Source organism: Motacilla alba, chromosome 1, assembly GCF_015832195.1.
Source record: "Motacilla alba alba isolate MOTALB_02 chromosome 1, Motacilla_alba_V1.0_pri, whole genome shotgun sequence".
NCBI classification, from domain to species: Eukaryota; Metazoa; Chordata; class Aves; order Passeriformes; family Motacillidae; genus Motacilla; species Motacilla alba.
The window spans coordinates 56,101,875-56,123,112 of NC_052016.1; the positions used below are offsets into that span (position 1 = coordinate 56,101,875).

At 39.8% G+C, this 21,238-nt stretch overlaps 1 protein-coding gene across 13 annotated transcripts in view; it reads left to right on the forward strand.

Annotated features, from left to right (window-relative positions):
• MTUS2 (microtubule associated scaffold protein 2) overlaps positions 1-21,238 on the forward strand; it is a 271,533-nt gene that overhangs the window by 59,964 nt on the left and 190,331 nt on the right. For 6 of the 13 annotated variants that reach the window (XM_038152123.1, XM_038152173.1, XM_038152153.1 and 3 more), the window contains one exon: positions 1,489-1,547. The exons of the other annotated variants lie outside the window; for them this stretch is intronic. The gene's annotated coding sequence lies outside the window, so the exon portion shown is untranslated. The remainder of the gene's footprint in view (positions 1-1,488; positions 1,548-21,238) is intronic. 13 annotated transcript variants of the gene reach the window in all.

Consider the following 21,238-nt stretch of genomic DNA (forward strand, 5'->3'; position numbering starts at 1 on the left):
GCCTTATCTCTTTCTAAAGTTTTATAAGTTTCAGATGTCTTCAGACTTCAGCAATGTGCTGAAAGAGGGAGGGAAAATAAAAATAGATGAATGCTATCAGAGTTGCCATTACATTCAGAGGACTCTCAGTGAATTAATTTGAAGTCTGTGCATTGATCAGTCCTTAGTTTGGATGACTGGCACTGAGTTGTAAATAGTGGTGAAGACTGCTGAGGATGTTGTTTAACCTTTCCTTGTAATGGCAGCATCAATCACTCCATGATTAACATGCTTACTGGCACTTTTTTCATCTTCTGCTATAGCATTTCTTCCAGTAAAAAAAAATGGAGTAACAGCTGAGTGCTGAAGGAAGAACCTTCTCTGAAAGACTCTATGAAAGTTCATGGAAAAACATAATTTGTCATGTGTCACCTGGAGTAATAAAGCACAGAGAGATACCCTCCTCATCCCTCAGAATCAATAGTTTTTAAAATATAAATGGAAATATATAACTGACAATGAGGATTGTTTTTCCATTGAATACCTGTAACCAAATTATATAGTAATGTTGATTTATAAATGCATTTTTTTTCCTGGATGGGGAGAGATCAGTCTAATCACATTTTCACAGCCAGAATCTAATTCTTCTGGAATATCAATCAAATATGTGCCTCCTCTCACCCCTGTCTTGAGCATGAATATTTATTTAGCGAGATTCAGGAAAAGTATGTAGTAAAGAAATCTAACTGCAAACAGTAAGATAAAGAGAAAAAACATCTAACTGCATACTAAAATATAACTTTTCATTTGTTAAATTTTCAGAATACTCTTTTGAAGAAATAGTCAATTTTCATCACTACTTGTACTCCAAACAAATGAGTAAAGAAAATAGATAGCAGTGTAAGAGGTTACTTTTTTATTGTGCTCTTAGAATATTTTATGAGTATTTAATCTAATATTGCTTTTTCTCTATACTGTCCTAAGAGAGGTTATACAAAGATTTTCATGGCCACTAGAATTTCCAAAGCATGTGTAATTCCCCCATCAAAACAATTCTGAGAAATTCGGAAGTGTTATTTACCCATGCCCTCTATGGCATACAGCACTTAAGCTGCCAACAGATCTCTATCTTAAAGATTGCATCCTTTAGTGTTTTGGAGTCACTCATCCTCTGAGCTGAAAATTTCATTTTCTCTGACTTTTAAAACCCAGAACTTCCTGTCACAGAAGTACTGCATCCACGTCTGAAAGCTGCTCACAGAGTGTTCAGTTCTCCCAGCACAGCACTGGCCCAATGCTTGTGCTGAAGTGCAAGCTGCAACTCAGGCAATGAAATAAATAGAAAATCTATGCTAGAAAATATAAATTAAGAGAAAAGGTAGTTCAAATGCAATCTAGACTGGTGCTTGTGTGAAAAAAACAGACTGGCATTTTAATAAATATTCTATAATTCAAAGAACTTCTATTGACTTAGAGTGATTTTTTCCCCCATTTTGATATCTTTTGAAGGCTTCTGATGAACAGAGCAAGAGTCTTCCCCAAGGAGCATCTTCAGCAGAAACCAAATAGTAAGTAATACAGGAGGTGTGCAAGGTATGCCTTGCAGACAGCAACTCGATTCCACATAGTCTAATGGGTACCTCCAGAAATTAAACTGCCTTATAACCGTAAAGTAGCATATGATACCCAGCTGATGTGCAGCCCATGCTTTGTTTTTGGACTCGCACTGGTAGGCCAGTAATCCATATTTTTCAGCAATCTTTCTGTGTCCTCCACTCTTTGTCAGATGTACAAACTAAGGAAGAGATTGTAAAATAGAAGTATTTTCAAACATCTAAGTGTTCTTACCCCACTTCAGCCAACTGGCTTTAGGTGATTAGTATTAGTTATTTCACAAGAAACAAACAGTTGTATTGAAATTGAAACTAGGGGTCTGTTATAAACCAACTTCTGATCCCACACCTAACTTCCCATGAGGGAAGGCTCATCTTTCTGGAAGTTTGTGTGCTGTATCTCAGCAGTGAATAAGGGATTTCTGAGAATGTAAGGGAAACAAACTTTGGTAAAATTGTGAAAGCTCACCTATTTCATAGTCAGAAAATCTCAGTCTGGGGTGTTTGTTCCAATTCTGAAAGAGCTGGACTAGACATCCCATGTGCGCTTTGTCTTTGGGGATATCCTTTGGGCTGTGATTGTTTTGTGGGAAATAATAGGTCACTTGCAGATATGTGCAGTAGACTCATCACTTAAAATGCAGAGGGGAGACAATTAATTTGATTTTTTTGAAAGTTGGCTGTATAGGTTTGTCCTACTTTGTGACTGACACTTTAGGCAGATTATTTAGAACACTTGTGTATTAATTAGAAGCTGTAGATGTGATCATATTTCTTATCTTTTTGACAACGTGTTATGAGTAATGCAGAATGGATGGTAACTTAGCAAACTGGTTGTGTACTAAAAGTCAGCAAGGTGACTGAGGAAATTCAGAGTGGTTGGTAGGTGCCAGAAATGTTCAGGGTCTTGGGGCAATGGAATGTCCTCGTGTATAAAATATGCCAAAAATCCTGGTATGTGTGAGAAGGACATAGTAGGCATGAAGCCTTTACACCTGCCATCCTTTTTTCTCTTTTGAAGTTCAAATTTTAGATGAGGTTTTGCACATTAGGAGATAATTGCTTTCCAGTTTTGATAATTACTTTATATACCAATTCTTCCAGTCATTAGACACAAATTGCAGTACTTTGCAAACAGAAGATCTGATTTATTGTCTGACCTGACTAGTAATGAAGCATTTGCCTGTATCTGGCCTATTTCCCTGCTGTGTAAGCATATGTAGCAACTTAGCAGTGAATGGCAATACATGAGATTGTACTAGTGATAAGTTTGGCTCATTATTAATAAAATACAACAAATAAATAGGTTGTGTGCTCATAAATTATTCGAATATTCAGACCAGGACCTGCTGATAAGCAATTATAAGGAAATCTTTCCTCTGACACAAGAAATGTCAGATTTTTTAAAGGAAACCAAGTGATTCTTATCTTCAAAACAAAAAATGTTGAGTTAGGGGGCCTTCTATTAAATAGGTACAACACTCAAAATGATGCATGATCCTTTATCAAGTGCAGTGCTGTTAAAACACAAAAGTTACACATCCCCTCTGAGTGTAGACTTTGGGATAGTTGAAGGAATGTCTGATGCATTGTCCTGCCTTTGGCTGAATGCTTTGTGGAGATGGTTCCTGCTCTCTATTCACGACATGCAGAGAGCTAAAATGATTATCTTGGACAGACAACTAAGTTTTGGATTGCTAAAATTAACTAAGTCATATCCACAGCTACTATCTTTATCTTCAGCGTACCTTTTTCTGTTTTGTTTTGAATTTCATGTCTCTCCACTCACCCATTTTCTGTGTCTTTTGCAGTTTTTCTCTAAATCCATCATCCCACATTGTACAAGTTTTTTCCTTTAATTTAACCATGATCTCTGATGCTGGAATGGCAAATGGGATTCTGTGATACTTCTGCTCCACTCTATTTGCTGAAACATTGATTTTCTTAAAGCATTTAAGTACTGAAAAAATCAATAGGGCTATATACAAGTAATATAAAGGCATCTTGGTAACTTATGGAGAAAGAGCCAATTGACAGAGTTTCATGTCATTCAGTGAGAGGGAAACCTGTGGTTTCTAGCTGAGGGGAAATGATAGCACAGTTCTCTCACACCCTGTGTTCCACACCTGTCCATCAAGGGTAACCACAGCCCAACAATCTACAAGAAGATGGAGCACAATATGGAGAAAATAGTGTGAATGTCCCAACAAGTAAAAGGGGCTCCTGCTTCCCAGAAATGCCACTGTTTTCTTGGCTGACTCATGCCCTGAGGAATATTACTGGGAGCTCCCTCATCAGAAGGTACAGCAGCAACATCTCTTCCTTAGACAAATTATCCCTTCTCATTTCTGCCTGGCTTGTTACAGGAGGGATGTATCTGCCCAAGTCTGGTGTTAGGGAGCTGCTGTGAACTGGGATGGCCTCTGCACCCTCTCAGGTGTTGGAGGGGATTTTTGGCATTATATATAGCCTTCTGCCAGGCTCTGGCTCACTCCAGGTTGTGTGTCCCCACCACTGCCTCCAGCTGCTCAGCTCCTCGTGGACAAACTTTCAGACCCTCACAAATGACATCAGGTGAAAAGGAAGCCAGGGCTGCCACCATCTGAATGTGAAGGCAAACCCACAAGCCCAGCAGTATTTTTGATCAGCGGCTCCGCTGCCACTGTCAAAATGTGTTACAAATGAATGGCCAAATATTTCACAGATGTAATGCAATAGGGCTCAAGCTCCAAGGCCAGAAATATCTAAGTGTAAAGATAACTGATGTTTGCAGAGATACCTTAAAAATTTGTCTCCTAGTGCATGTAATGGGATTTTTCCATCTGTTTGCCACATAGCTGAGGAATGCAAAAGCTAGAGTATGGTAAGATTATAATCAGATTCATTTGTTTTTCAGTTACTGCTGGGTATATTTTATTTCTGAGGCTGGGACAAGATCCAGCATTTTTAGCCTGAATGTGGATAATACAGGTTACAATTTTTTCCTCAAAATGTTGGAGTGATTATTTGTCCTGTGTTTGACATTGTATAATCACAGATATTGTAATTATAGGTATTCATTTTTTTGTGATGAAATGTGGCTAGTGTAACAACATTCTTTAAATAGCTGTCTCTTTTTAAGTGAGAAAGAAACATTTGGCAGTATCCCATTCTGCCATTTAATTGAGCCATGTGAAACATGTGAGCAGGGAGAAGAATAGGAAGTCTTAAACCCTAGAACATACGAATTAGACATCTGTCTGTCATGTCCCAGTCCTGGTATTAGTGCACATGTTTTTGATGTTGTGTTAGAAGTGATGTAGCAAAACAGGAGAAATTCCTAGGAGGAATGATTAGCACTGTGAGAGAGGTGGTGTAATGCAAGCAAGCACAGCAGGTACCTGCCAGTCCCCTCAGCAAACGTGATCAAGCCCCCAGTGGTAAGACCTAAGAATGTATGTGCTGCTGGAATTCTCTTCCCACAAAGGTGCATCATCAGAGATCTCTGAAAGTGAAATGAAAACCTTTCCTAAGTGCCTTTCAAAGTAATGGTAGAGAAGAGAAGATTGATTTGTATTTCCTTGTTGGGAAGAGTTCTTTTAAGAGACAGAGTAGACTTTTTGTCTGTGCAAAGATATGGATGCATATGAACCTCACAATGTAAACAAGCTGTCAGATTTCACTCCTTTAGTACTTGCAGTTCATTGCTTTAGGCTGTGAATGCCTGAGAGGATAAGTTATAGAGGTTTGCCTTCTTGTAACGTATTCTGTTTGCCAATCTTAAATCTGCTTTTTCTTCTATACCTAAAATCATAAATTTGGTATAGGAAGGCCAGTCAGTGGTGTTAAGCACTGAAGCATCCTAAGGCATCCTAGATGAGCTCAGTCAGGTATGCACTTCTGGGTACTTCCCTCAAGGATAGTGATATTTTCCTCCAGAAAATATTAAATTATTAACTTCACTGATGCAATTTCCTGTAGGATCCACATTTCCTGTAGGATTTCTGATCCACATTTCCTGTAGGATCCAATTTCCTGTAGGATCCACATTTCCTGTAGGATCCTACAGTGGATCCTGTAGGATCCACTGTAGGATCCACATTTTGACTTTCAGATAGATAATCCAAGTAATATTCTGTGAAAGATGGTCTGCAAATAGTCCAGCATCCAGTAAAGGAGAACCTCTATGCAAAAGTGGTATGAAACATCTCTCCCCATCTGATGGGGAGAGCCAGATTGTGAATCCTTTCATAGCATGGGATTTTGTTCCTGCAAAGGGCTTTCCACATAGGTTTCATGAACTGATACTATGAACTACTTGTGATCTCCTTTATCTGCATGTGCTTGCTATGTGTCATTTTTGTCTTACCCTGGGACAAGGCTTCAAGCCCAGTGCTGGAGGGAAAAGCTTTCCCTAAAGGCTCAGTAACTCCCAGCTTAGGCAGGCACATTGCTGCTGGAATACACCAGGCAGAAAGGAGAAGAGATAGTTGGTCTGGGTAGGAGGTGTTGCTGTTGGAATTCCTGGTGGTCCTCCTAGGAGCTCCAGTGATGTTCTCTAGAGCCTGACTCAGTCAAGAACACGGTGGCATTTCTGGGAACAAGGAGCCCCTGCTGTTTATTGGGATATTCCCCACTGTATCCCCATTGTTTCTGCACTTAAGGTTGAGTTCCTGTGTCAGACAGTCTTCCACAGCCACAACAGCCATCCTGCCCTTTGCACCAGCACACTTCCTGTCTTCTAGCAAAGCCTAGTAGCCAGTCCATCCTCTTTGGAGATCACACCACTGGAGTCTGCCTTGCTTCTTTTACATTGATGGAGTTGTCTTAGCAACAGCAAGAAGTTTAAGGCAGGGCAAGGTGTGATCTCTGTTCTGTACAGTGCAGTGCACAATTCACAAGGCCGTAGAAATGGTCTACGACAATAATTTCCCTTCCCTTCCTTCAACAGATTGTCGTGTTCTTCTTTTAGCAGCTGAACTTAATTTTGTTATTTGTGGCCCATTAGCACTGCTTCTAGGAAGGACTGACAAAACCATTACTGAAATTGCTCACTTACAAGTATAGATGGTATCCAAAGGACCTGCTGTTTTGTTGAACTGCACAGCTCAGTATATTTTCTAGCCTCACACTGATGGTGGGTCGCTATGTTAGCAACAGCAGCATGTGACAGCAGAAGTGCCTCTGCTGTACCAAGTGCAATCATCACTGTGGCATCAGAAATGACAACCAGCTGAGAAAATAGGGAGAATTGCTCCTGAACTTGCCAGCATGGAGGTTTCCTGGTTGGCATCATAGCATATGTGGAAATTTGGTTGGGATGGCTCATTCAGTCCAGGATCACCTAGGTATCCATTCCTCCTGCCTTTCTGCTGCTGATTTTCGGGGCATGGTTTGCAGCCAGTTTAGCCAGGAGAAATATGATTTAAAAAGTTAAAAGTTTTGCTATTGTGCCTCACTAGTGAGATGTAATTAACCAGTGGGGAGTCATAGTTCTGGGGAAAATTTCTGTCTGTTCCTATGGGAGAAGCAATATGACTTCCTGAGGGGTTTCATTCTGTTATTCTGTGAAGATGGTGCCTCTGATGTCTAATCAGCAGCAGAAGTGGAAGGACAGAGCATGGTCAGAGCAGATTACATCTTCATGGCTTCCAGTTGCTGTAATAGCTTTTTTAGCTGCTATTTTCAATATCTTGATTGAAATGTGATTTTCTTTCTTCTTTTTTTTTTCTATGTAACACTCATATATTGGGCATATTTTGATCCAAGAAGGACAAAAATTACGTGCTAGACACCAACCCCCTTTGCCAAACCATAACCTGCAGACGACAAGGACACTAATGAAAGTGTCACACAGGTGTCTCTTAGGTCCATTTTCCATAGGCTGATGGCTGAAATACTTACCCTTATACCATTAATATTTTCTAGAAAGATTTCCCCTGGACATGTCACCTACTGCAGAGGAATTTGGCTCCAGCAGCCAAAGGGACCAGGCCTGTGCTCAGTGCAGGACCAAAGCTGGGGCTTTTGGTCATGCAATGGAGGGCACAGCTTGCTGCTTTCAGCCCCTCTTTGGGGAGGGTGTTCAGTGTGCCAGCCTCTCTGCTTCCAGGGAAGGCCCTGGGACTTTCCTCAGCTGGACCCTTGGATGCTGCTGGCTTCAAACTGCCTGGAGCAGCAGAACTGTTTCTCATAGTGCTTCCCTTTGGAAGAACTGAATCATTCTGGATTTCATGGGCAGGTGGTTTTCATTCTGGGAGCTCACTCAGCACAGAGAAGGAAAATTGGCTAAACAGTTTTAACTTTGGTTTACAGTCATCCTCTCAAGTGGTATTCAACCTCTCCAAGGTGTGAATTATAGATGTTTATTTGTTTAGAGAAAGCCTTGACTGAAATATAATTAAAATTGTATAAACATTTGTGTTATTCTTACAGAGTATAAATTTAGACAAAGTTTTTCATGAAAGTTTGCCTTTTAACCAAATCATCTGTCAGTGTTTGAAGTGATAAAGGTATATTCATATAGGTAAATAAATTTGTTACCTACCTTTCATTTGTGATACTCAGTAGATGATAAAAATAAACTAGAATAAAAAGGAAAATAAGGTTATAGAAAATGGAGAAGGTAGGCTGGCAGGTATATTAGTGGCAGGCAAAGAAAATTGGAAGACAGGCTGAGAAGTAATGACATGCTGTTTGTTTTTTTATGGACACTCATTATTTCTGCAGGGAACATCTGCTCTGCAAGGGTTCTTTGCAGCAGCTCATCAGCAGAGGTGAATAACCCCAGATTACCTCATCTTCAATGCATATTATACCTCATCCACGTTTCATTTGATGCTGGCTCCTGTTTTCAAGTTTGAATTCTGTCGTTTCTGGTTGAAGTCCCTCTCCTCCATCCCAAGATGAGAAATAATTTTGAGGACACATTCATATATATATATATATATAACAGTTTTTATCTAAGATGAGATTAATCCTTCTGTTTCTAAGTTACTGTTTTAACCACTGTGGACAGAGGTAGTTTAGCCAACAACCTTGAGCATATTTACCTGCAGTGTGGATGTCTGAGTTCAGATGAATCCAGCCCTGGAGTACCTGTTGACTATGATTGGTGACACCTGTCTCAGGAGATCTTGAAAAGCTTCCCAGATCTTGCTTCCTCCCCTGTGTACCTCGGTATCTGGAAAATTTTGTTCCATTATCTTTAAATGTTTACTTGTGGAGAGGCAAAGGTCTTGGCATGCTGGGCATGTTAAAGGTTTTCTCAAGTTTACATAAGATATTCCTTTTGTTTGCTGTGTGAATTGTTCTTTATATGAAGGCACTCAGATTCATGTAATATCAGCACACCTAGCTGTGAAAATACCAGAGACACTGTCTTTGATATTTTCAAGGGGGTTGAAACAATCACTGTTAATCACTCAGAGATATGAAAATGACATACCTAAGTGAAAGATAAGGTGCTCAACTTTCCTTTTAGTTACACTGGGGAAAATGGAGAGTTGCTGGTGTCAATTATGTTTTGTCTGGCTTAATGGAGATAACAATCAGGTCCCTTAGCTTCTAATCAAGTTTGATACTACCCTGGTGAGTTGCTCTAATCCCTTAAATGGCACCATGTGGTAAGAAATCAATTGTGTTATGAAAATTACTCAGCTTTTTAGTTGTGCTAATGTAGTTTGGTCTAATTACCTAATTTTACCTTCTCAATAAAGAAAATATTCAGAATTCTCTATTGTACCATATCACCAGTAGACATCCATATTTATAATTCTCATTATAAAAAAGAATGACAAATATTTTTGGTCAAAGAAGTTTTGAATATGCAATTCAGAATAACTAGGAACTAATAAGCACACTGTCTTAACAAACACCTTGTAGCTGTCTTCTATACTTTGTGCACAAATGCTTGGGTAAGTTGGTTTGGTTTTTTTTCTGAAGACAACCTCTTGCCAGTTCAAATAGTGCAGATTATTTCTGCTGTTGCATGTGTGGGATTCTGCATGTGAAATTTATGCATTACTGAGCAATAGTTCTACAAGTGCTGCTGTGCCGAGAAAGGGTGGGTATGTTCTTCTCAGAACCAAATACATCTGGAACACTGTTTTGAATACTATAAATTCTGTAGTGGAATAAAACAAGGCAAATAAGCACACTCACATCTGTACAACTGTTTGCTGTTAGAGTTACCTAGGTGCAAATTTCTGTCATTTGGGAATATCTTGTCTCTTGTCATTGCTTTGACTCTGGCTTTAAAACCAAACCAGTAGATAGAGTTTGTTCATGTGTGTGCTTGGTCATCCTGTGGCCAAGGTGAAGAGATATTTTTGTCTATTTTCTCAAGACAAAACATTATGAATCACTGAACATTTGTTTTGTGCTTGGAGTAATCTCCTCTGTGCAGAAATGCCTTGGAGCACTGTGAGAGGGATTGCTTGTGTAAGCCATGAAACGTAACTATGGCATTTAGAGACACCATGAAGTAAAAAAAATTTCAATAGTTTGGTTTCTTAAAAGCCATGTTACCTTGCAAATACCTGTCCTACTTTTTGCTCTACTGGTGTGTCACAACAGACCACCATGCTACAGCACTAAAATGCAGTAATGTGTCACTGTATAGGATATAAGTTATGCTTGCAGGACTTGTGGAGTGGTTGAGAACAAGCTAAGCAACAAGCATAAGCAAAAGCCAGTTGTAATCATGTGTGTAATAATAAAAAAAGACATGATTTGCCTCACTGGGGAAATCCTTGTGCTCAGGTCTGGGTTTAGGTATTTTCTGAAGCAATCAGAATTATTGGCGTCACAGACTGTTTGCCCTTCTGGCTAAGTTCATGCTTCATGAAACCTGTCAAATTGTAACATCAAAACAGTGACATTTCATGGACTTGGAAAAATATTTTGGGATTTCTTATATGCTCTAAGGAACAATCTCTTCACAGAACTAGACCTGATAGTGGAGTATTAGAATGAGTAGCAACTTGTAATATTCATGCCCAATATACTTCTTATGCATCAAATTATTATCTGCTTGTGTTATTTTATTTTTTGTTTCCTTTCTTTTTTTTTTTTTTCAATGAGGAAAAATATTGACTAAAAATTCTTCAGAACCACAAATTTCTTGTAATTGTTTTATTACAGTGGAGATTAAAAGAGCAGAACAAAGGGAAGGTGTTTTATGTTAAGTGACAGTTGATTTTCCTCCGTTTGCCCATAATATACCTCTTTATCCCAGCCTTCTCTGAATATCATGCTTTATTTTCCAGAGAAGATATTCTATGCTTGGGGCACATTTCCTTAAATCTTTGCAAACCACTGATGCCCAGAATACGTTCTGCTTAGCATAATCACATTAATTCCAGTTTTCACAGACATATGTGTTCCACCCTCCACATCTCTTAATCGCTAATCCCACCTCCATGAAGAGCTTTTTTGGGAGAAGCATGCATAAAAGATGAAATTAAATTGTTCCGGAACCAGTTTCTGAATGTCACGTGGAAGTTTTTACTCTTGGCAACACTGACGTCAGTGTGCCTTTACTTCAGAAAAAAAGTCTAGATATGAAACAAAAACCTGTGCTTTTTTTAAGCTTGCAACTTTGGCAACACAGGGACTAGGGTTTTCCTCAGTACTGTTTATCCTAATCACTGCTGGGCAAGTGGAACATTTGATTGATCAGGCTGGAATATGTTCCACTGGTAGCTCATCAGCTCAGTCCTGGATATGGATTATCCCTATTGTTGAGCAGGCATGATGCTTTGACTGAGACTGGAAAGACTCACATGTTTTTAAAATGCTGTTATATGTTTATATTCATGCTTGCCAATCCTAAGACTTCCTTTTACTATTGTTTTTTGAGAGGGAAGCAAAAATGGAGGAGTATTAATGATGAAGAAAAAGGGAGAAACAAACAAATGAAACACTGGCATAACCAAGCCAGGATGGTTAAAGTGGGAGATTGGCATTTGTAATAATAAGGAGGCACTGTGGAAGTCTAGACTGGAAAAGGCCTTCAGTATTGAGTATTTCAGTGAGAGCTATCTCCTCTGCTTTAGGATACTGCCCCAGGTCAAGAATTAATAAAATATTAACTTGACAATAACTTCTTCTCCTGGATGTAATTGTTCATTATCTGAAAAAATAGTCCAAAGAACTTAATAAAAAAGAAAATATCATTATTAAAATTGTCTTCCCAAAATGATTGCGCATGGAAGAATTATCTAAGGATCATTTCATCTTGATTGTGTGTCATGCTGTGTATCAAATTACATCAGATTTATTCCACAAGCAGACATCCTTCAGGACCATCTGACTGGCGAAAGCTTATTCTAGCCAAGAGGCAATGCAATTGTGTAAATCATCCCATTTCATGGGTATAATTATTCAATCAATCAGCAGAAGGGAAGTAAAGGTTCTCGATGTGTTGGTCATAGTACATCTATCTAAACTGAGATGTTTTCCATTGTGTGACGGTGACATTTGAAGCTGTATGGGGCAACTTATTTATCTGTGCAGAGTCAGATCCAGCCAACAGGGCATTCAACAAGACATTACTCCATAAATAAATGTAATGGGACTGCCTGAAGAGACTCTGCTTGGACTGAAAAAAGTTACAGTGTGGCCCTGATAGAGTTGAACCTCAGTTACAAGAAATGGATGTGAGGTATAAGAAAAGATAGCCTTCCCCTTTCTGGTCTCTGAAAACTTTTAGCAGTTTATAGTTCATGGCTAATGTTTCCAGGAAAGTTAGATGCCTGTTGTCATTCTCTGCTCATACAAACTGTGACAACAGATTGCATATGGAAGTGCAGTGAATTGTTAAAAGTCTTCCATTTCATGTACAAGTTTAATTACTGTAATTTTCTTAATAAAGTTTTTCATTTTCTACTTTAACAATAATGACATAGATAAGTAATAATAATAATAATAATACAATTGTAAAGAAGGATTATAACATGAAATGGGAATAAAAAAAAAAAAAAAGCCAAGTTCCTGTGTCAGCAGTGCAGCAGTAAAAAGGCATTAAGAAAAAAATCTTGGTCTGAGAGGGAGAAGCAATTTCCCAGGTAATAAAGCTTTAGTCTAAATCATGATTAAGACAGGGATTTCCCCAGAGATTATGATAAAGCTTTTACAGGTCCTCAAACCAGTACTCATAGTATTCAAGGCAATGAGTCTTATTTGTCTGGTGTTGATATCTCCTCTTTCCAGCCTCTGCACAGTTTCCAAAGATTGATGACCTCCCAAGAGACTCTTGGGGATTCATCTAGGTTAATAGAGCTAATAGAGCTAACAGTTTTACTACAGACCTTCTACTGGCACCTCCAGTGTACCTGACAGTGAGCCACATGGCCAACATCTGCCACATGTCATTTTTTGCCACTTGCCACATTCTTTGCCTGGTACATTCTTCTTTCTTTCTGATATTGTGTCTTTTGCTCCATAACCTCTGTTTCTGTTCCTGAATTGAATCAGGAGCAACCCTGAATTTGCAAGAAGCCTTTGATGCAGTCATTGTTGAACTTGACCAAGGCCTGTAATGTAGAAAGCAGAACACTGTCAGCTCATAATCACTTGGAGGGCTGTGGTATGTAACCCCAAACAGCCACTCACTCAGTCTCCCACCAGTGGGATCAAGGAGAGAATTGGAAGAGTAAAAGCTGGGAATAAGGAAATTAATTCACTGCTCCCCATGGGCAGGCAGGTGTTCAGCCATCTCCAGGAGAGCAAGGCCCTATAATGTATGATGGCTTTCAGTTAAAACTATTCCCTCTTGTCCTATCAATGCATGTCCTTGTAAAAAGCCCCTCTTTCTTGTACCCCTTTAGGTACTGGAAGGATGCTGTAGGGTGTCCCCAGAACCTTTTCTTCCCCAGACTGAAAAACCCCAGCTCTCTTAGCCTGTGTTCATAGGAGAGATGATCCAGTCCTCTTTCTTGAGAGACTAATGGAAAAATCTGTGCTGAGACCCTCTAAGAGATTTTACCCCAGGTACACTGAACTGAGTGTGTTTGCACAGGGCCAGCTCAGCATAGGTGCCTCCAAACCATGATTTCCCAAACCTCCTGAGCACTGTGCAGAGATGAAAGAGTTTAGCTGTATGTTAACAGCTTCCAAGTAGAGTTTCTCACTAGTTTCAAGTGAGGTTAAAAGTAGACTGTATGGTCTCTTGACAAAATTTGGAATCCTTTTGTTTTGGTGAGTGTCCAGTGCTATTTCAGATTTTAAAACAGTTTTAAAATTCCTTGTTTGTTGCATAGAAAGAATTGGGATTCAATAAAATACTGCATAACTCTGCCTCATTTCGAATATAAGGAGCAGAAAATATGAGGGGATTAACAGGAATTTCATCATCACTTACCCAGGGAAGATCTGAGAAGTTAGATTTTTGTGTAACTGCTTTGCCCAACTTTACTCTGAACTGGTGCTGTGTTCTCCTTGCTTGGGTCCCTTGCTGCTTTGTAAGATTCTCAGGCATGCTGTGAGCTAGAGTCAGAGGGAAGTTAATACACAGTTTTTAATGCAAAGCTGTTTCTAGAGAGGTCTTTCTAGGATTGGTGTGGGACTGCCCCTGGCATAAGGAGTTGTCCAAAATACACTAACGTCTTCCTTGTCTAGATGATATTTTTCTGAAAGGGACAGATGAGGCATCTCCCTGTCTCTCTGCAGATGTTCTCAGGTGGCAGCATGCAACATCAATCACCCTGATGCATCCGCTGAGCTGTCAGAAAGGTTTCACGCATCCTAGAGCACTGTGAAATCCCTTTCCCAAGGCATCCAGTCCTCCTCACATTCCTGGGACAGCACACACTCTGTGTGGTAGAGGATATGAGCTGAAGACAGAGAGATTCAACAAAGGAAGTTACTGGCCAGCTCAGTTATTCAGGATCAGCAACACCCCATCTTCCTCATGATACCATCATCTTCTTCAAAAGAGAAGACTGTAGTAGAGAGATAAGTAAAAAGGGGTGGCTGGCTTCTACCTTTTCTTCCTCAAGGAGCCCAGAAGCAGAGGTTAGTGGGGCCAGTTGCAGGCTATCATCTGTAATTGGACAGATGGACCAAATGCTCTTTTTGTTGCTTTGTTCTTCTGCATCTGGGATGCCAGTGTTGATCAAAGTAATTTTTGTATCACCTCTTGGCAGATTTTCCCAGTGCGCCGCATTTGGTAATTCACAGCAGAGCACTTCCAGCAATAACCATAACTGACATCTGAAAGTGATTTACACTCATTTAAAAAATTGGGCAATACAAAAGTTAGGCAAGGTTTGCAGGGGAGGTAACATTGCATATTATAACAGCTGATGTAGCTGAAAAGGCATGGGCACGTTTCCAAACACCCATGGCCTTCTCGGGATTGCTGCAGAGACAGACACTCTAGAGAAACAAAAATCCAGTGCCTCCGTTTCAATTGTGGCATTTCTAAAATGCCTCCCAGTGCTGCAAATCAGTACAAGTTTAGAATAGTCTGATTTATAGCCATAGCACATGCTGTGAGACTGGAAACTCAATAACATTTTATTACCTACTAAAGAAGTTGTTTGTTTAAATGATTACTTCTTGTGACATATACCAGAAGATAAACAGTGTACAAATGAGTAAAATGTGTGACTGACTGCTTTGTGACTACACTCTTCTGTTCTTTTTATGCCATTCATTGCTGAGTTTATTCCACAATAAATACAGACACTACTACCAGACTACATATTCCAGAAAAAAAAAATCTTCAGCTAAAGGAATCAGTGTACCTTACAAGAACCACGTTTTGTCAGATTTTTATTCTAATACTCAGCTACAATTGAAATTGCTAAGTTTTTGTTTTCAGAGTGAAAAGCAGTGATAATTCATGTGATAATTCTCCCAGCAAAACAAAAAGAAAAAAACTAAACCAAATTAGGAAGCTTCATTTTGGGCATGCGTAATTAGACACGATGGGAAGATGCCTTATTCCATGGCATCACATTTCCTTTCCTATTAGCATGATATTTACGGATATAAAGGGGAAAAATCAGTTTCTCATCTGACAAAAGGTGTTTATCTGCTGCTCATAATCTTGAACTGACCTTTCCCCTCCCTCACTCTTCTTGAGAGAATATTTAATTATTTAATGTAAATTCCTATCTGTAGCTCTTGTGCTGTAAAATGTGATCTCCTTTTCCCTCAAAGGTATGATGGCTCATTTTGAAAACTGATGTATAGCCCTGGTCTGTCCTGGTCCTCTGCCTAAAGGAGCAGTGAAGAACTGAAAGTGTCCTGTGATCCTGACCTCATGATACTGGGAAGAGGGTTTTTGCATATGCAGTGCCATGGGAAATGCTATGGGCTCATGTAGCCAAGATTGTGTTTTGCCTGATGGCCTAGGAAGGCCTTCTTTAAGCAGGGAAGTGGTGTCTGGTGGAGCTGAAGATGGGAGCTCTTCCCATCTCCCTCTGCCTCTTTTCCTGACATCCTTTTCTGCTGACTTTTTGCTGCCTGCTGGAGAGGAACCAAGATTATTTTGATAATAATGTGATAATTTATTATTCTTTCTTCTATCTCCAAAACTTCTCCATTTCAGCCGGTGCCTCACCTTTACCCACTTAGTGTTCTGCTAATCGCTTGGTCAGACCTTGCAGGTATTTTTCTGGTGTGGGGGCAGAAAACAAATCCAAATTGGCACAAACATCAGCACAAGGGTATAGTCTCCTTTTCTCCTGCTACAGTAAGCATTAAATCTCTTCCTAGTGAGGCTGGCTAATAAACCCCATCACATCCTGGCTGGCATTTGTCATGCTTAGCTTCAGGCACGTACTGAGGTTCCTGTTGGAGATAGTTGCTTGCATTTCTGTTCAGTCAGTGCTAAGACATTGGTATTTCCAGAGTGGGATTCACTAAGATTATTTACGACTTTTACAGGGATTATTTCTGCCCAAAGACTGCGACATAGGTGTAAATGCTAATCTTAAATGCCTAATTGTAAAAAATTTAGGTGTAATGTCTACAATGTAGGTATGGGAGGTTAGGTGAGATTGATCTCTCTGCTGATGGATTTTACAGTGATCTCCCTTTTTTAGATAAAGTGGGCAAATGTCAACTGCTCCAGCACCCACTATCTCTTGTAATGGAACTAAACTGGGAGGAGAAACACTTTGCTGGGGACTGCTCTCTGCTCCAGACGTTCACACCTCTTGGTTTGCACCCATACACTGTGGCCTGAGCTAGAGCAGTGCATCCTACCTGAGTGCTCACTGGGAGTTTATCATTCTCACAGCCATGGTCATCCAGCTCAGGGCACTGGACCCTATTAGCTTGTCACCAGTGATGAAGACAGAGACAAAGAAAACATTAAGCATCTCTGCCTTCATCAGTGTCCCATAATTGGTCTGACAATTTAGTCTTGGTCAAATATAATCTAAATATTTGCTGAGAACCATGCCCGTTGTGTGGTAGGAGAACAATAGCCAAGTCCAAAATGGAGCTTTCTAGAGAAATCAATTCTGATTTTATAACTAGCCTGTTAAAGTTTCTGCATGTTATAGAAAATGTTGCAAGCAGGGCTAATGTACAAACAATTATTTGTCTTGGGCAGAATGGCTATAAAGTACAGCAGAACTGTCATGACTTTTTTTTTAAACAATCCTAAAATGTAATCACTGTTTTCTAATGCACTTCTTAATATTTCAGTGTTTCTCACGTCTCTGTATCTTCAGAAAACAACTTCTTCCATTGAAGTGCTGACATTTTCCTTAAATAAGCAACACCAAACACTAAACTCCATTTTCACAAAATAAATTATTCAGTAAGTCCTCTTTAATTATCTCCTCTGACTGCTTTGTTGCCTGAAATGTTCATTGCTCTTGCAGAGAAAACGAACCCCTGGATTTCCCTGATGGTTTTTGTAGATGTCAGCTGTAGTGTTCAGACTCTTCAAAGGATCGCTCCCATGGCCTAATCTCCAGCACTTCCCAAAGCTCACGAGTGATTACTTTGGTGTGTTTTAGTAGTGACTGTGAGGTGGGGGGCAGTGCTCATTGCTAGATTTTGTTATCCACAGAAAAAGCTTTGTACCATTGAAAAATGCAAGCTGAATACTGATTAATGTGCCAAAGACAGCTAAGGTCATGGCTACATATAAAGTGGGAACCTGCCACGTATTGATGGGATAATCAAACGGGATGGAGGAGTGAGTGAACCGTAGACAACAGACATTAGCCACGTCACTTAAGGGACTATTGGAAGGTGCCTGGATGCTGTTAAGAGTAACCTGATACAAACAGCTGAACAGAAGAGTAAAGTAGCTTTAATCCTGCAGCGTGTGCCCTTCTGTTTACTTCCCTGTTTTCCCAGATAAGTAGCATGGTGGTATTTGGTCTCAAAGCTTCTCTCTGACAGGCAAACAGACAGGAGGCAGGGGAAGCAGTTGCATGGCAAAGCTTTGTTCACTGCTTCTGGAGGAGTGCTGCAGTTCAGGCTCACCCTAAGTGACTGAAGTACCGTGTGGAGCTGCGTGGGATTTTGATAGAACATCCTGGTGAATCAATACATTCTGTGTTTGCACTCGGGGCTAGGTAGCTGAAATCTCTGCGAAGGCTTACTCCTCCTCCCCTGGAAAGCCATCCAGCGTTTGGATGTTACCAGGCAGGGTTGGATGTATCAGTCAGTCATTCAGCCACTGACTGACTGAACTGTGTCCTTCAGGCCAAACTCTGACGTATCAAACAGCTGAGGCTAACTCTGACTGAGATTAGACTGGTGCACAGCTCAAAACAAGTTTTTCCTTTAATGTGCATTCAGTAACTGTCCACACTGAACCTGCAAAGTTGAAGTTCCTTTCTCATGTCCAGACTTAAGATGACTTTGTACTGAAGATAAACACGTCTGCAGAGCCATCTTGGGCTTTATAGTCACTGTCTTTGCAGGAGTGTGCAGCTGTGGCATGCTGTTGACCTCTTGAAAACCAAGCAGCCAAGGCTTTCTCTTTCCCCACAGGCTTCCCAAAAAAACCAGCAGATTTTTTGGTAAATATATTCGTACTAACAATAGTATCTTTTTTCCTTTTCACATTTTTTTAGCAAATTGATTCAGTCTTTAATTCCTAAATGTGACAGGTGAACTCTTAGGGCCAAGTTTTAACTTGCAGCTTGTATTTATAAGGGAGAAGTAGGACATGGAAAACCAGGCTTTGAAATGGAAATTCTGCCTCAGCTACAGCCACAGCAGTGCTGCTCAGAGCCCTATTTTGTTTTCTTTTTCCCCTAGTCAGCCAAATCAGAGTCACCGCTCCTTGTTCAAAGGAGAAGTGTTAACTTTCCAGAATTCCCTGTGCTGCTGCTTATGAGTCTTACAGACGTTGTCAAATGTCATATCCAGTAATCCATGTCTTTGAGCAGGTCTTGAGTTTCTAAGAAAAGACTATTCTTCTCTGACTTCCAGAGTCTTGGGGCTAGCTCTAGGATACAGGGACCCCAAACAAAATAGAAGGTATGTTTTCATATTCCAGTGCTTGCATGTGATTCTAGGCCAGTGTATGCATTTCTGCTGGATAGCCCTACCCCAGCTGTATGCTTCTGTGTTACCAGGCTGCCATCATATCAGTAGCTGATATACATACAGCCTGTGCAGATTAAACCACTATTGGATATTTGTGGGAACAGTTAATATGTCCCTGAGAAGTTCCTTAAATGTTTGCTCCATAACAAATTCAAGTGATAAACTGAAGGTTAGTTGATTGTAAAGCTGGAGCTTCTACACGATTGGATGGCCACTGTAATTTGAGCTACGGTTAACGTTTTTCCTTTTTTATGCTGTCTCTTCTGGAATTGATCTTGTTTCCAAATATACAAATTCCGATCTAATTCCATTTGGAGAGGCCCTGTGTTTTGGCAGATGGCAGAACTTTCTGCAGAGTGGCTTGCAAATGTTGGGGTGTGAAGCACGCTTGGCAGTGATGCTCAGAAAATGATCTGGTGGGATTTGTGAAGCATGTTGTGCTGCTGTGCAGTACCTGGGAGAACGAAACCATGAGCACAGTGTAGTGTGCCCAGACCTTGCACAGGGTAGCATAAAGCATCACTCCTTGGCATTTCCTCCAGTGCTGAAACAGCAGGATTTTAGCTGACTATCTTGCATGGCCATCTGGTGAAAGAGAGTGAAAGAACTTTACAGGGACTAATTATTTCCCAGATTAATACTGCTGACAAGTACTCCACGAGGCAGTGTGTATGTTTGCAGGGTGTTATGCTGCTAGAAATGCCATTAATTATTTTGCCTGTGATTCGCCGAATGCTGCGATTCTGTGTGCTGGCGTTCAGCCCCAGCATCACCATCTGTGTATACCCTAGTATTTATTTCAGAACTTTCTGGAGACTTTTCCATTTTCAGATTTAAGAGCCTGGATTAAGTGAATGTTAATAGAAGGTGTTAAAACAATCTATTTTTTTTAAAACACGCTTTTCCTCTCAAAGCTTGTCAAAGTCTGCTTACTAACAATATGCTCCGTGGTTTGTGCTCTGGGTGTAACTGCTCTCAGGCACTGCAGTTTAAATGGAGTGCAAGACTCTTATGCATCAATTAACTTCTCCATGTTTTCTTAAGAGAAGTTATTGTGACTTTCTTTTATATACCTTGTTACTAAGGTATAATATTTATTTTGTTGAAATGAGCATATGAAAAATACAGTATTGGTTATCTATGCACATGGACACACATCAATAATTTGATCAAAGATGTCAACATAATCAATGTAACCATCATGTTAAAATAATAATAGAAATATTCCTGGTTTCAAAATACTAGAAATACTAAAGTTTCAACTGTGCTTTTCTTTCATGACTTCACTAGATTCTGATTGATGATTTTCATCCTAAGACAGAATTGTGGTGTAATTCCACATCCAATCAAAGAATGGTTCCTTTTAAATTGATTTATCTACAGAGCTCTTATTAAGAATAATATCAGATTAGAATGCCCATAGGTTCTCTTTGACCTCTTGTGTTACTGAGTCTTCAAGGTCTTTTAACACTTAAGGTGTACAAAACCAGTCTGATATGACAAACCCCTCTAGGTTTTTGTGTTATTTAGATAGATGTCCTGCCTTATTTACTGAAAAATGGAACAATCACCCAGTGGAGCAACACATATGGTCTAAATTCACTGACCTATATTCATTGATGAAAAGAAAATCTCTGGTGGAACCTCAGAGAGGGAAGAAACATCGTGTTATCCCTTCAGAGAAAAAAAAATCAAAAAATCAAAGACTTTAAAGAACACTAGGGAGTTTATATAAGATAAAAGTGGTTTTGGGGTGGATGACTGTGTGGAAAAATAAGTACTTTTATACACTGAGGGCAGAAACAGAGGAAAGTAGTAGAACTTGTGAAAGTTGGGGTGGGATAAATTGGGAAAGGTAAGATTTATGGGGCAGCAAGAAATGCCTAGTAAATGAAGCAGTGTTGCTGTCCTGAGGAAGAAAGGTGTTCTTGCTTGGGAGAAAGCTCTGGATTTTGCTCACTGTTTTCAGAAGTATCACCTACCCCAAATCCCCAAGTTAGTACATAACTTTTCAGGAAGAAGACATCATTTCTCATAATTGAGAAAGGAACAGGTAAGATGAGACTACTGAACTCAGAATCTTAGATTATTAAATTGCTTCAGGGGTATAGTCACTCACTGTTTCTTACCGCAAT